This window comes from Culex quinquefasciatus, chromosome 1, assembly GCF_015732765.1.
Source record: "Culex quinquefasciatus strain JHB chromosome 1, VPISU_Cqui_1.0_pri_paternal, whole genome shotgun sequence".
Taxonomy (NCBI): Eukaryota; Metazoa; Arthropoda; class Insecta; order Diptera; family Culicidae; genus Culex; species Culex quinquefasciatus.
Window position 1 is genome coordinate 59,910,904 of NC_051861.1, and position 13,383 is coordinate 59,924,286.

Sequence of the window (13,383 nt, forward strand, 5' to 3'; positions counted from 1 at the left end):
GGTCATACACAGAAAAAAAAGTGTGAATTTACTCGACACGGAAAAGATGAATCACATGTAAACTCAGTAAATGTAAACTTGAGATTCGATGTAAACGGTTGAATCACACGTAAAATCATGTTTTTACGTATAATTTGTTGCAAATTTACATCAAATTGCATTTAAATTTAAATGTTTAATGGCGTGCAAAAGTGTTACATCATAAATGATGTAACATTCGGAAATATTTTTTTGTGTGTACAGTTCATCGACTGTATTGCGCCGAATTGGGATAAACCATGTCTGCAAAATAACCCCTCGTCTTCCGATCCAATGGATACGAGTAATTTGTAGTATGGACAGTAACCAGGGTACATCACAAAAGATAGCCTTCTCAGGTGGTCGCAGTGAACTTAACCCAATGCCCACTGGGCAACAAAAAAAAATGATGCTAATTTACATCAGCTTCATTTTAAATTTACGTGCCATCCGATTTAATTCTGTAGAACAAAAAGCGTTTCGAAAACATGTAAATTTCCGATGAAATCTACGTAAATTTACCAAAGTTCGAATTTTTTTTACTCCGTTGAATTTAAAATCCGATGTAAATTTCAAATACTTTTATGGCCTAAACGTAGTATGAATGATCACTCTTTTGTTATCATTTCCAATCAATTTAAGCACATGATTCCATTGACTTAATGCTTATTATTGACCAGATAGTACAAAAAAGAATCATTTCAAACTGCAGGCAACCAAAAGCATGAAAATAGCATAGGATTTTAAATTCAACGGAGTACAACCAAATTACATAAAATACACACTGATAAGAATTTAGATTGTGATTTTAGCTCTGCGGATTTACTCAGAAATAAAAAAAATGGCAAGACTTACAGTTAAGCAATTCAAACCTCTAAAGATCTTCCTAGCCGAATACTCATCTCGATCTGCTCTATCTTCAGGCTCGAACTGTAGAACTGGTGATGAAGGCAAACACGGACGGCTCGACCGAAACCACCTGCTGCAGGTTGACGTCGCGCAGCAAAATCCTTTCAACGCTCGAATTGATAGCCTGAGCTGTACTATGTAAGTTGCAAAACAGCTGAAATAATCCACAACATTATTTCTGTAATCCTATTTTATGCTACTAACAATTCTGCTCACCTGTGGAGTCGTAGAGCCCCTGGTCCTCGTTGCAGTTGTTGCGTCCTGTTGCGTCAATCCAGCGATCGGCCAAATTCAAACACCTTCAGGCCATCCTGGAAGGGTTGAATGGATCAGCGGCGTGGGCGAGCTGTGTAAAAAAGTATAAATTTTTACTCCACAATTGTAGCGAATCTATAACAACTTACCAGCTGAGTGTAACTCTTCTGTCCTGCTTCCAAGGCCAGCGACAGGCACTGCGGCGGGTCGGCCTTCGACGGCTTCAGCTCCTCGACCATGGTCTTGCAGAAAAGATTCCAGATCTTGATCGACGAGACGTAGGCGACGCACAGACAGTACTGGTCCGGCGAGAAGCAGAACGCGTTGATGTTCCAGCGTGTGCAGATGCTTGCCATCGTTCAGATCCCACAGGAACGCCTTGCAATCCTTACCGCCGGACGTGTACAGGGAACCGTCGGGCGACACGGACACCCAGTTGAGATGGCAGTGTTGGCCCAGATTGTCAATCTTCAGCATTCAATTGGCCAGATTCCAGACCTACACACAAAAAAATATTTCCGAATGTTACATCATTTATGATGTAACACTTTTGCACGTCATTAAACATTTAAATTTAAATGTAATTTGATGTAAATTTGCAACAAATTTTACGTAAAAACATGATTTTACGTATGATTCAACCGTTTACGTCGAATCTCAAGTTTACATCAACTGTGTTTACATGTGATTCATGTTTTCCGTGTCGAGTAAATTCACATATTTTTTTCTGTGTACGGTGCGATCCCAAACGGCGAACACGATGATCGGGTTGAAGTGGTTCGACGAGAAGCGCATCCAGAACAACCAGTCGGAGTGACCGTCCTCCTGGTTCTACTTCACAGCAAAAAATCCGATGGTAAAATCGCATGCAAAAGCATGCACATCACCTTTGTGAAACTAAACACTTAAAATTACATGCTGCGTGTAACTAGAAAAAAGTGTAATAACACACAGATTACTATTTTGCTCCTGGATAGGTATCGAGCTGGTTGCATTGGATGTTAAATGTCAAAAAATAAGACCAGATTGCTAAAAAATGTATTTTATTACATTATTTAATTAGTATTATAACAAATACAATATTTTAAAACTTAGGAGACGACCAAAAGTCGTTGCAGGCCGGGATCATCGAGTCACAAAGGCGCTCGCCGATTATGAGGATCGTCGATGATGCCCATGTAGGCTCGGCAAGTGATGTCCAACATGAACGGATTTTTTCCTTGGGCGTATTTTACACACAGGAGTTGTCTCAAGTAGGGTTCAGTTAACTCTTCATGTCTCCTTCCAACTGATCCAACTGCGCCATGAGCAGCTGCTGTTCGGTGGGCCAAAACGACTGACGCAACCTGCGGCTTTAGGCTCACTCCAAACGCGAGGCCGCAGTAAAACACTTGATCAGACAGCTCAGATCATATTTTGCATTCACGTAGTCTTTGGACAACGGGAATTCCTATCGGGTCCACTGGGATCGTCCCGATCGTTTCCCCAACGAGCAGATGTGAATTCACCAAAATCCGGCACGACTTTTCTTGAGACATTCCAGCACTCGCGTTGCCTTGTCCTTGCTATTACTTCCACCACCGCCTATGCCACTTCCGCGCGAGTTTCTTCAGGAATTGGATTAAGCACACCCCGGATCAGCACCGACCTCTACGAAGAAGGCATCCCTGAGAAAAAATAAATAAATCATAAGTGTTCTCAAGATTACAAGCCTCGATCTCTCTTACCTGAACAGCAATTGCTCCTTAAATTTCTTGAAGCCCTGATCGTTTTGGGGCCATCCGTTTGAGCTGTTCGTGCAGGAAGGTGGCGGCAGGTCGAGCCGCTTGACCTCTGCTGCCTTCGAAGCTTTGTTCTGCCGCTGGAGCTGGGCACTTTTTCTTTGACTTCCGACAAAGACACAATGTTTGCGGTTCCGTTAGAATTTGGACGAGACACCTAGCCAGACCTAGCTTCTGGAACAGGATCGACAGCCCAAAGCCACTGGTGCGTGCTGCTCTGGAAACTGGAAGCGGACTCCTTTTTTCAGATCTACGGAAAAGCAAAGTTTCACTGTTAGAACTAAAGTAAATCCGCTTCTACAGATCCTCACCGGAAGGTCTTCGTGTATTTTGCTCTGCTGCTTTACGGGGATGCGTTTGTCACTCGTGTAGTCTGACCGTAGTCGTTGTCATGTTTAGCGGCGGCCTTGTCGCAGCAGTTTGGTTTTCGATAGAATGTGGCATTTTTCATCGGTAATGTAGCGCTGATTGAGTCGTGTGGGGCGACGTCAAAATCGTTGTTTTTGTTTTCGCTCACCAGAACGTACAGCAGGTACAGCATGACACCTTCATCATGGATCAGTTTGCCCAGATTCCTTTAGGCCTGGTCGATTCCGGGCCCCGGTTTGCTGCAAAAATAAATTATAAGATTTCCTTCCTCTTCCTCGAAAGCAAAACAAACTTACCTGTCAACCGTGACAGAAGAGAGGATGCCGAATGCTGGGACTCGGCGGAAACACGAACACCTGCCTAACAATCATCCGAAAAGTACTGTTTCACGGGTCACTGCTGTGGTGACGGATGAGATGATGGGCGAGCAATAGGAAGTTTGGGTCATTACCGCGGTTGGAGAATCTCTCGTAATTTGCTGCAGAAATTGAAAAGTTGAGCACCCTTTTGCGGGACAGCGGCAGCTGCAATTTGAAATAAATTGTTTATCATTTGGTCATCATAATTATCAAGAAACCAACGGAATCACGAACGACAGATCTGTCGATTTATCGGCGGAACTAGTTTTGTTTTTTGATAAGCCGCCGGAGCCACCGGGAAGGGTTCTTACGAGACACCGTCTTGATCGTTTCCGGCAAGTTAGTTCGCGGCCACAGAAAGTCAGTTGGGTTAGACTATTGGCGAAGGTTTGTAACAGTTGGCCTGTTTGGCAAAATTATTTATTTATTTGTTTCAATGTTTAATGTTATTTATTTACATTTTGCAATAAAATCCGTGTAGTCAAACTCCGCTTGCACTCTTCGGTAAATATCTCTGTAGTATTCACCACGGTAACTCAACCTGTTTTGGACCGATTGCGTTAAGACCCGGAGAGAGACTCTTGAGAGAGATGAGCCGATCTTGAACTACCTCAGTGAGAGAACACCACAGCTAGACCCGAGAACACAGTTGCTAAAAAGGGATGGGGAGTTCGCTACTTCTGTCGCACGCAGTTACCCAGAGAGCATCTCAAGGAATGACGTAATTCCGGTCAAACCGCTTGAGCGTCCGTTGCGACCTTCCCTATTCTGAGGACTCCAGGGCTCGTTCACTTTGTCCCCAGCTATCAACGAGAGTGGAAGTGCGCGTTTTGTACCGCGAGTTTTTTGGCTTTTTGTACAAAATGTAATTTAGTATAGTGACGTGTTCCTTATTTGGTCTTCTAATTAAATTTCCGTTTTTCGTAGTTTCCCGTTAGTTAGTCGTGTGTGCGCTAGTTGCTTGAAATTGTTTAAATTGTGTGCGAACAGGAGAAAAGGTAATTGTGCTCAAAAGGACACCGTGCATGTGCTCATGGAATTTCTCCGAACAGCATTCGCCGTTAGCAACAGCGCTAACCATCCCGCAGCAGCACGAGCAGCACGAGCAGCACCAGCCCAGCAGCAGCGCGAACACACGAGCAGCAGAGCAGAGGAAAACGGAGACGAAGTTCCCCGCGCACCGTACTTCTCGTTGTCGCCGCACGTCACCAGGCGAAGCACGAGGACGAAGAGCGTGAGCGCACGCTAGGCGGCGATCCGTCACCACATCGCCCCGGTGAAGAAGGGAGGGTCCCTGAACCACCACACGAGGACAGCGGAGTTCGTTAGTCCCGGCCGGAGTCAACCCTAAGGCCGGAGCTTCCTGTCCGGTTGCCGAACGCTGACAGCCGCGGAACCGGGAAAAGTCCAAAACCGGCCCGAGCCACCCCGTAAGGCCGAGTCCTGCATTCCGGTCAGCTGTTCATCAGCTGACGGCCACGTGTCGTCCCTGAGCTGAGCAACCAGCCACAAGCAGCAGAGAACAACAGCAGCAACAAGATCATCATTCGGTGAGTCCGTTCTATTTGCACTTGTGGGAAGAGCCCGTCCTTAGCTGACGTAGCACGTTTTTGCCGGCCTAGTGCCGAGGCGGCAGACGCGAGTCCGCTTTCTCGGACGCGTCCAAAGTTTGAGGAGCGAACTTTAATCCCACGCGTTTCTACGCCACACGTGGATGACCCCTGAAATCTAAACGCGCGCGCGCGCAATTTCGGAGCAGTAGCCGATTTGATCAGCTGATTGCTGGAAGATGGGAAGAGCACATGAGCACGGTTAGGGAAACAGACAGAAGTAAAGATAAAACGCACACACGCAAAGTAGGTAGAAGATAGGAAACTTGAAGATGGCCACCAACACTATTGTACAAATATAAGCATGCTAAACCCAAAACGAACAAACGAGAACTCACCTTTCTTTCTGGAGTTATGAATAAAAACTACCCTAGTTCTTTTTCGGATAAATAAAACGTTCGTTTAATTGTTGTTTAAAACCTACTGGTGGAGTTTCTTTGGTTGATTGAATCTGGAGTTATGTCACTTTTCGTCGTCTTTTTCGTTCTGTTTTCTGAATGACAGAGCTTGGCGTCGAATGCACTGCCACGATCGAAGCGCTGCCTGGTGGCAGGTGGCGGCACTGCCGATGATGAGCTTTTAGGCATGGGAAGCAACACACTGGAGTAAGTTATCTGGGTAATTTCTTGTGGTTGGCGTGACGGATTCCCGGTTTCGTTTAGTGGCAGTTCTCGGTGATCTAGCTGGTTCGATCCTGAATCCTCCGATGAGGATCAGTTCAAAATGGGCTCGTCTTTTAAAAGAGTCTCGACCGGGCAAACAAACATGGCGTGCGATCTCCCTTTGGGAGTGGCGCATAAATCACACGCTCACCAGATCGACTAGCAACGGTTACATTTTGGCGCCCAACGTAAAATTCGTTGAATTTCGTACTGATTTGGAGTAAAACTTGATTATTCGTGGAGTAATTAATGTTCTTTTGGAGTTACTGTGTTAATTTAATTGCTTGGCAAGCGTGAGAGTTTTTTGGAGTACTAATGATAGAAAGTTACACATGCTGTGGTCTAACGAAAAATGAGATAACTAAACGATAAAGAAATGATTTACTGATGATTTTTATAAGGAATATTTGTTTGGAGTACTAATTATGTGGAAAAAAAATGATGATTTGTTTTTGGGAGATATTAATTTTGGAGTTCTGATCGAAAAGATTCGAAAAAGAATTTATTTTGGGAAATTATTTCGGATACTGAGGTCATTTAGGCATATTTATTTGTGGAAGTCACTATCGGTGTTATTTATTTATTTATTTATGAATATTTATTACAGTTTATGTGGTATTTATTAACTGTCCTGATTACAGAGTGTTTGTGTCATTGAAGTATTTGATTGCAAGTGTGTCCAGATTCGTTTTTAGGGAGATTTGTTACAAAAATCAAATTGATACAAAATTAGATAACTAGAGAAATAAAACAAATAAAAAAAATGATCAAATCTTTTCTGATTTAACGTTAAGCTAAACACAACAAAACAGACGATTTACACATCTGATTGATGATTTCTTGAGATCTTGATAGGAAAATATCAAATCAGGATTCAAAACTTTCTCACAAAAGTCACGTTTCTGATCACGATTCACTGATATTGAGCTGTTAGCGGAAGTCAATCTCGAGTTTAGAAAAGGATGCTAAATATGATGAATGCTTAGGCCCAGTCAAGATTAACGTAGATCACACGATCGAGCAGGACTTCGACTTAATTCTTACGTAAGCGACATCGATTGAATTAGCCTTTCAGAGAAAATGAAATAGGAATTTACCACGCGCCTTAAGGGTTACGATCGGCGTACTAAGAACAGTCGAATGTCAGCCTAATCGAAGGATAGAAGAGATGATTTAGTAGATCTGACTAGAGAAGTTTGCGCGCATTAGGGGTTGTTGCTGTGAGTAAAGCCTATCCTCTCGAACAGAAGACAGAGCGAGTCCACGACGCGAGTTGGGACGATGACCTACTACACCAAGAACCCGGAGCTAACGCGTTGATGGGAGTCCCCGCTAGAACATGTAGTCGTTCTAGATCAATGGAAAAACGTAAAGCGCGAGTCTGTGAATGAGGATGCTCAGACGATGACCGTGAATAAGACTCAGAAGTCGAAAGACAATGTTGAGCAAACCCAAGTAAATCGAGCTGGCAACAACAACCGTCTAAAAGAACGCAAACGACTTTGGAACGAACTAGCATTCAGTCAGGGAAAAGAAGATGAGTCGTTGACCAAGAAGTAGTAGGAAAGGTAAAAATGCGAGGAAAATTCCTAACAACGAGCGAAGGCGCAAACCACCTAGGCCCATTATCTGGTTTCTTTCAGTTTGTGTTAGTAAACCTACCCAAATTCACAAAAATTTGTCCTAAATTAGTTCTTTATTGATCCATCCAACAAAGATCGATTATTAAATTCTTCCTGTAGTTTCCGTCGGAGTTTATGAACGTCCCCTCACAAATCGATCAAATTTTCCAACTAGTTCTTCAAAGTAGATCGTTTGGCCGCTTCTCGGCAACAGAACGTCGGCTGACCCGCCTCTCGGTAACCGATCCCAGCCTTTGTTGTTGTTTGATTTCATCTCGTAGTTAGACCCGCGAAATCCGCTGAAAATTGAAGGAAAACAGTCGATGATTAGTAATCTTATATGAATGAGCGTTAGCAGTTCGGTCGACTAAGACCGCGGTTAGAATCGATCAATTTCAGCTAGGATTTTGCAATTTAGGATTTTACAAATTTAGATTCTCGAGCTATGTACCCTCTAACAGTTAGAGAGGCAACCAAGCATAAAATTATGCTCCAAAACACTCTTTAGGCATCAACAACTACAACTACATGCCACACCTGTCCAGCTTCAGAAGAGAGTACAGATGATTCATGAGCTTTTGCGGACGAGATCGAAAGACCAACTCCCCTAGCCAACATGAAAATCTATGCTCGAACCTGCTGACTGTCGACGAAATATGCTAGGCAAACTATGACCCAACCAGCTATGTCCCTTTCACCCAGTCGAAAGCAACAAGATCTCACAAAACCTCTAACCTTCCAGTCTCCTCGATCAAAGAGTTGAGCGTCCCACAATAACATAAACTACTGGCGACTAAAACGAAGAATTAGAGCATAACTACCACGAACACCCTCGAACTAGTCAATCGCGATCTCGGACATCGTAAACAGACCGTCCAACGAGACAAAAATTAGATTTAGGATAGCAATAGGATCAAGGATGGGAGCAAATACCCTACCTGATGTAAAAAACATGTTAATTGTTAGTCGCGCCTAATCTTATAAAAACTATGTGAGTAATTACCGTTATTGTTAGTTTTCTTCTTGATCTTCTTTATGTTGATGTTGAGTCCCACGAAGTGATGTTGTCGTAGCATGGTCGATGATGTATGTTGTCTTCAGTTATGTCGTCTGGAGCATATTTTTCGGGAACCTGAGATGACTGGAGTAGTCAGGAAGCATAATTCAGCATCTCGCAGCATAAATGTCGTCGTGTTGAGTAGGTTAGGTTTTCCAATTAGAAGTCGTCGCAGCTTCCAATCAGAAACGAAGTTGATGACATCACAGCACATTCAGCCTTCAGCAACATATTTCCGTCGTAATTTTCAGCCTTCCGCAACATATTTTTCCATCCAGTAGTAGAATTTGGCCTTCAGCACATGATTTTGTAGTTCAGCAGCATAATTGATTCAGCCTTCCGCATAATTATTAGTGAATTCTCGTCAGCCTTCAGCACCCGGAGTTGTTTTCGTCCCACGACGCAGCTCCTACAAAAGAACACACAAAGCACATCAATTTTGGTTTTTGTGGGAGAAAGTGAATACTCCCCCCGTAAATGAGCAGCAAGCAAAAACGTTTCTAGTAGTTTCAGACACTTTTCACTACATTTTGGCACACATTTTGAAAATCACACCGCGAGTTAAATTACGGACAGCACCACGTTTGTTTACGTTTTCGTTTGACGTCCTCGGCGAAGCTTTTTGACGAAGCTTTTGGTTTGACAGTTCCAGTTAGTTAGGTAGAGTGAAATTTTTTCAGTGTTTATTTGGGAAAACCCTTGTGGCGAATTTCTGTTGTCTTGTTGAATTTCGGGTGACCAGAGTCGATTCTGGGGTGGAAATTCAATACAGATATTTTAATTAGGCTGCGTTCTGTTAGAGTGAAGGACAATTTGCCTGAAGTAAAGCTTTGGGGTGGGCCTAAACTCTGCAGAACAGATGATTTCGGTGAATTAGGACGAAGTTTCATTTGCTCAACGTAATGATTGGGGTAGATTCTGAGTCTTAATGAGCCAGTAGTATTTCGGGAACATAAAGTTTGGAGACTTTAGGTTGTATTTTCATTAAATATGGAATATTATTTATTTGAAAGTATATTTTAGTTTGGGGTATTGATTGAGATTTGAGTGTTAGGATGAATGAATGAGGAATGTCAACCACTAGTCATAGTCAAACTGCTAGTCCTGGACTGTTCAAACAAGTAGTTTTTCTGGGAGAAATTTAGAGATGATAGCCTGTAAAGTAAATGACCGAAAAATAAAGTATCTGTGATTAGGTTATAAAATTCTGCACTAGCATTTTGTTGAGGATTTCTGAACGTTCGCTGGAGACCGGAGTGAAGACGTTGATGGTCAGTAACAAGCATTTTCTGTGATGGATCATGACTTGGAAATAGAGATGGAGGTTACTTGTAACCGATGATCATATATGACCCCGAACTGTTGAAGAATCTTCCGCAATTTGTTTTTAGTGAAATGTAAATAAATGTTTAGTTGTTAGTTTTCGGTTTTTCGTAAGATTTCCCCTTACGAAAATTCAGTTTACACTGAATTTTCGTAATTTAAGCATGGAGTGATGTAACAGTTGGCCTGTTTGGCAAAATTATTTATTTATTTGTTTCAATGTTTAATGTTATTTATTTACATTTTGCAATAAAATCCGTGTAGTCAAACTCCGCTTGCACTCTTCGGTAAATATCTCTGTAGTATTCACCACGGTAACTCAACCTGTTTTGGACCGATTGCGTTAAGACCCGGAGAGAGACTCTTGAGAGAGATGAGCCGATCTTGAACTACCTCAGTGAGAGAACACCACAGCTAGACCCGAGAACACAGTTGCTAAAAGGGATGGGGAGTTCGCTACTTCTGTCGCACGCAGTTACCCAGAGAGCATCTCAAGGAATGACGTAATTCCGGTCAAACCGCTTGAGCGTCCGTTGCGACCTTCCCTATTCTGAGGACTCCAGGGCTCGTTCACTTTGTCCCCAGCTATCAACGAGAGTGGAAGTGCGCGTTTTGTACCGCGAGTTTTTGGCTTTTTGTACAAAATGTAATTTAGTATAGTGACGTGTTCCTTATTTGGTCTTCTAATTAAATTTCCGTTTTTCGTAGTTTCCCGTTAGTTAGTCGTGTGTGCGCTAGTTGCTTGAAATTGTTTAAATTGTGTGCGAACAGGAGAAAAGGTAATTGTGCTCAAAAGGACACCGTGCATGTGCTCATGGAATTTCTCCGAACAGCATTCGCCGTTAGCAACAGCGCTAACCATCCCGCAGCAGCACGAGCAGCACGAGCAGCACCAGCCCAGCAGCAGCGCGAACACACGAGCAGCAGAGCAGAGGAAAACGGAGACGAAGTTCCCCGCGCACCGTACTTCTCGTTGTCGCCGCACGTCACCAGGCGAAGCACGAGGACGAAGAGCGTGAGCGCACGCTAGGCGGCGATCCGTCACCACATCGCCCCGGTGAAGAAGGAGGGTCCCTGAACCACCACACGAGGACAGCGGAGTTCGTTAGTCCCGGCCGGAGTCAACCCTAAGGCCGGAGCTTCCTGTCCGGTTGCCGAACGCTGACAGCCGCGGAACCGGGAAAAGTCCAAAACCGGCCCGAGCCACCCCGTAAGGCCGAGTCCTGCATTCCGGTCAGCTGTTCATCAGCTGACGGCCACGTGTCGTCCCTGAGCTGAGCAACCAGCCACAAGCAGCAGAGAACAACAGCAGCAACAAGATCATCATTCGGTGAGTCCGTTCTATTTGCACTTGTGGGAAGAGCCCGTCCTTAGCTGACGTAGCACGTTTTGCCGGCCTAGTGCCGAGGCGGCAGACGCGAGTCCGCTTTCTCGGACGCGTCCAAAGTTTGAGGAGCGAACTTTAATCCCACGCGTTTCTACGCCACACGTGGATGACCCTGAAATCTAAACGCGCGCGCGCGCAATTTCGGAGCAGTAGCCGATTTGATCAGCTGATTGCTGGAAGATGGGAAGAGCACATGAGCACGGTTAGGAAACAGACAGAAGTAAAGATAAAACGCACACACGCAAAGTAGGTAGAAGATAGGAAACTTGAAGATGGCCACCAACACTATTGTACAAATATAAGCATGCTAAACCCAAAACGAACAAACGAGAACTCACCTTTCTTTCTGGAGTTATGAATAAAAACTACCCTAGTTCTTTTTCGGATAAATAAAACGTTCGTTTAATTGTTGTTTAAAACCTACTGGTGGAGTTTCTTTGGTTGATTGAATCTGGAGTTATGTCACTTTTCGTCGTCTTTTTTCGTTCTGTTTTCTGAATGACAGAGCTTGGCGTCGAATGCACTGCCACGATCGAAGCGCTGCCTGGTGGCAGGTGGCGGCACTGCCGATGATGAGCTTTTAGGCATGGGAAGCAACACACTGGAGTAAGTTATCTGGGTAATTTCTTGTGGTTGGCGTGACGGATTCCCGGTTTCGTTTAGTGGCAGTTCTCGGTGATCTAGCTGGTTCGATCCTGAATCCTCCGATGAGGATCAGTTCAAAATGGGCTCGTCTTTTAAAAGAGTCTCGACCGGGCAAACAAACATGGCGTGCGATCTCCCTTTGGGAGTGGCGCATAAATCACACGCTCACCAGATCGACTAGCAACGGTTACAGGTTTTTCCGGAACCGGTGTTGCAAAACGCGGAGGAGGTCGTCGAGCGGGTCGAGCGTGCGCGAAATCTGAATGATATTTTGACATTTGGAAAACAAACAACACTCTAAACAAATATGCTGTAATTATTACATAATTTGAGTGTAAATGGTGTTAGGAAAAACAGCGTGGGGAGTTCTGTGCAAACTGTGTAATATCACATAAAAAGAATTACATTCCCCTTCATTACATGCAGGCATTTTACTACTTTTTTTTCTGTGTTGCTATCGGCGAGCGTGTTCCACAGCTTGATGGTCTTGTCGCGCGAGCCGGACACGATCTGACGGATGTCCACGGAAAACGCAACCGACAGGATGTCCTTGGTATGATCTTCGAAGCGGCGGATCGACTTCCCGGCGGCCAAGTTCCACAGACGGAGGGTCTTGTCTCAGGAGAAGGACATGACGTAGTTACCGTCCGAAGACAGCACAACGTCGTTGATGAAGTGCGAGTGGCCGTACAGCGGCTTCTGCGGGATGCCGTAGCTGGCTTCGTCCCGGGTCAGCTTCCACACAATCAGGGTCATGTCGCGCAACGAGGACAGGATTAAGTCCGGGTACTTTGGGTTGGTCGCGGTCTGGGTGACCCAGCCGGAGAGATGGCCGCGGAGCTGCAGCGTCTCTATCATGGTTTATTAGAGCACTTCACACTTTTTTCAAAGGATGCGTGCCCGCACTGTCCCACGATTCGCGGAGAAAAGCCCTTTTGTCCTCGTCCGGCAAGGTTCATGAAATGCTAGCTGAAAAAAGCGAATAATCATTATTCTGAATCCTTTATCACAAAAATATAAACCATCACAAACTTGCATATTTTAGTCAAAGCAGGTGGGAATGATGGTGCAACAACAAAAACACATTTTTTTTCTAATGGTACGTTCGTTTGAAGAGCCGGTGCGGCACTGAGTGCCGCACTCGTCGGTGCCAGTTTTGGTTCAATCGAACGTCATTTGTCAGTACGCGTGGAACTCGCATGAAACTGAAAAAATATCGAGTGCGGCACTAGAGTTTCAGTTCCAAGATAGCGGCGAAACTCGTGCGGAACTAGCGCGAGTTTCTTCAAAGAAACACTTTGACAGCTCTGAGTGCGGCACTCAGTGTGGAACTAGCCATCAAACGAACATACCATAAGTCGTGTTGGTGACAGCTCGCGCAGAAAA

The 13,383-nt window shown here is 44.5% G+C and overlaps 1 pseudogene; it reads right to left on the reverse strand.

Moving 5' to 3' along the window:
* Nucleotides 1-1,196: 1,196 nt before the first annotated feature.
* On the reverse strand, nt 1,197-12,865 carry LOC6054041 (annotated as a pseudogene).
* Between the last annotated feature and the right edge of the window lie 518 nt (nt 12,866-13,383).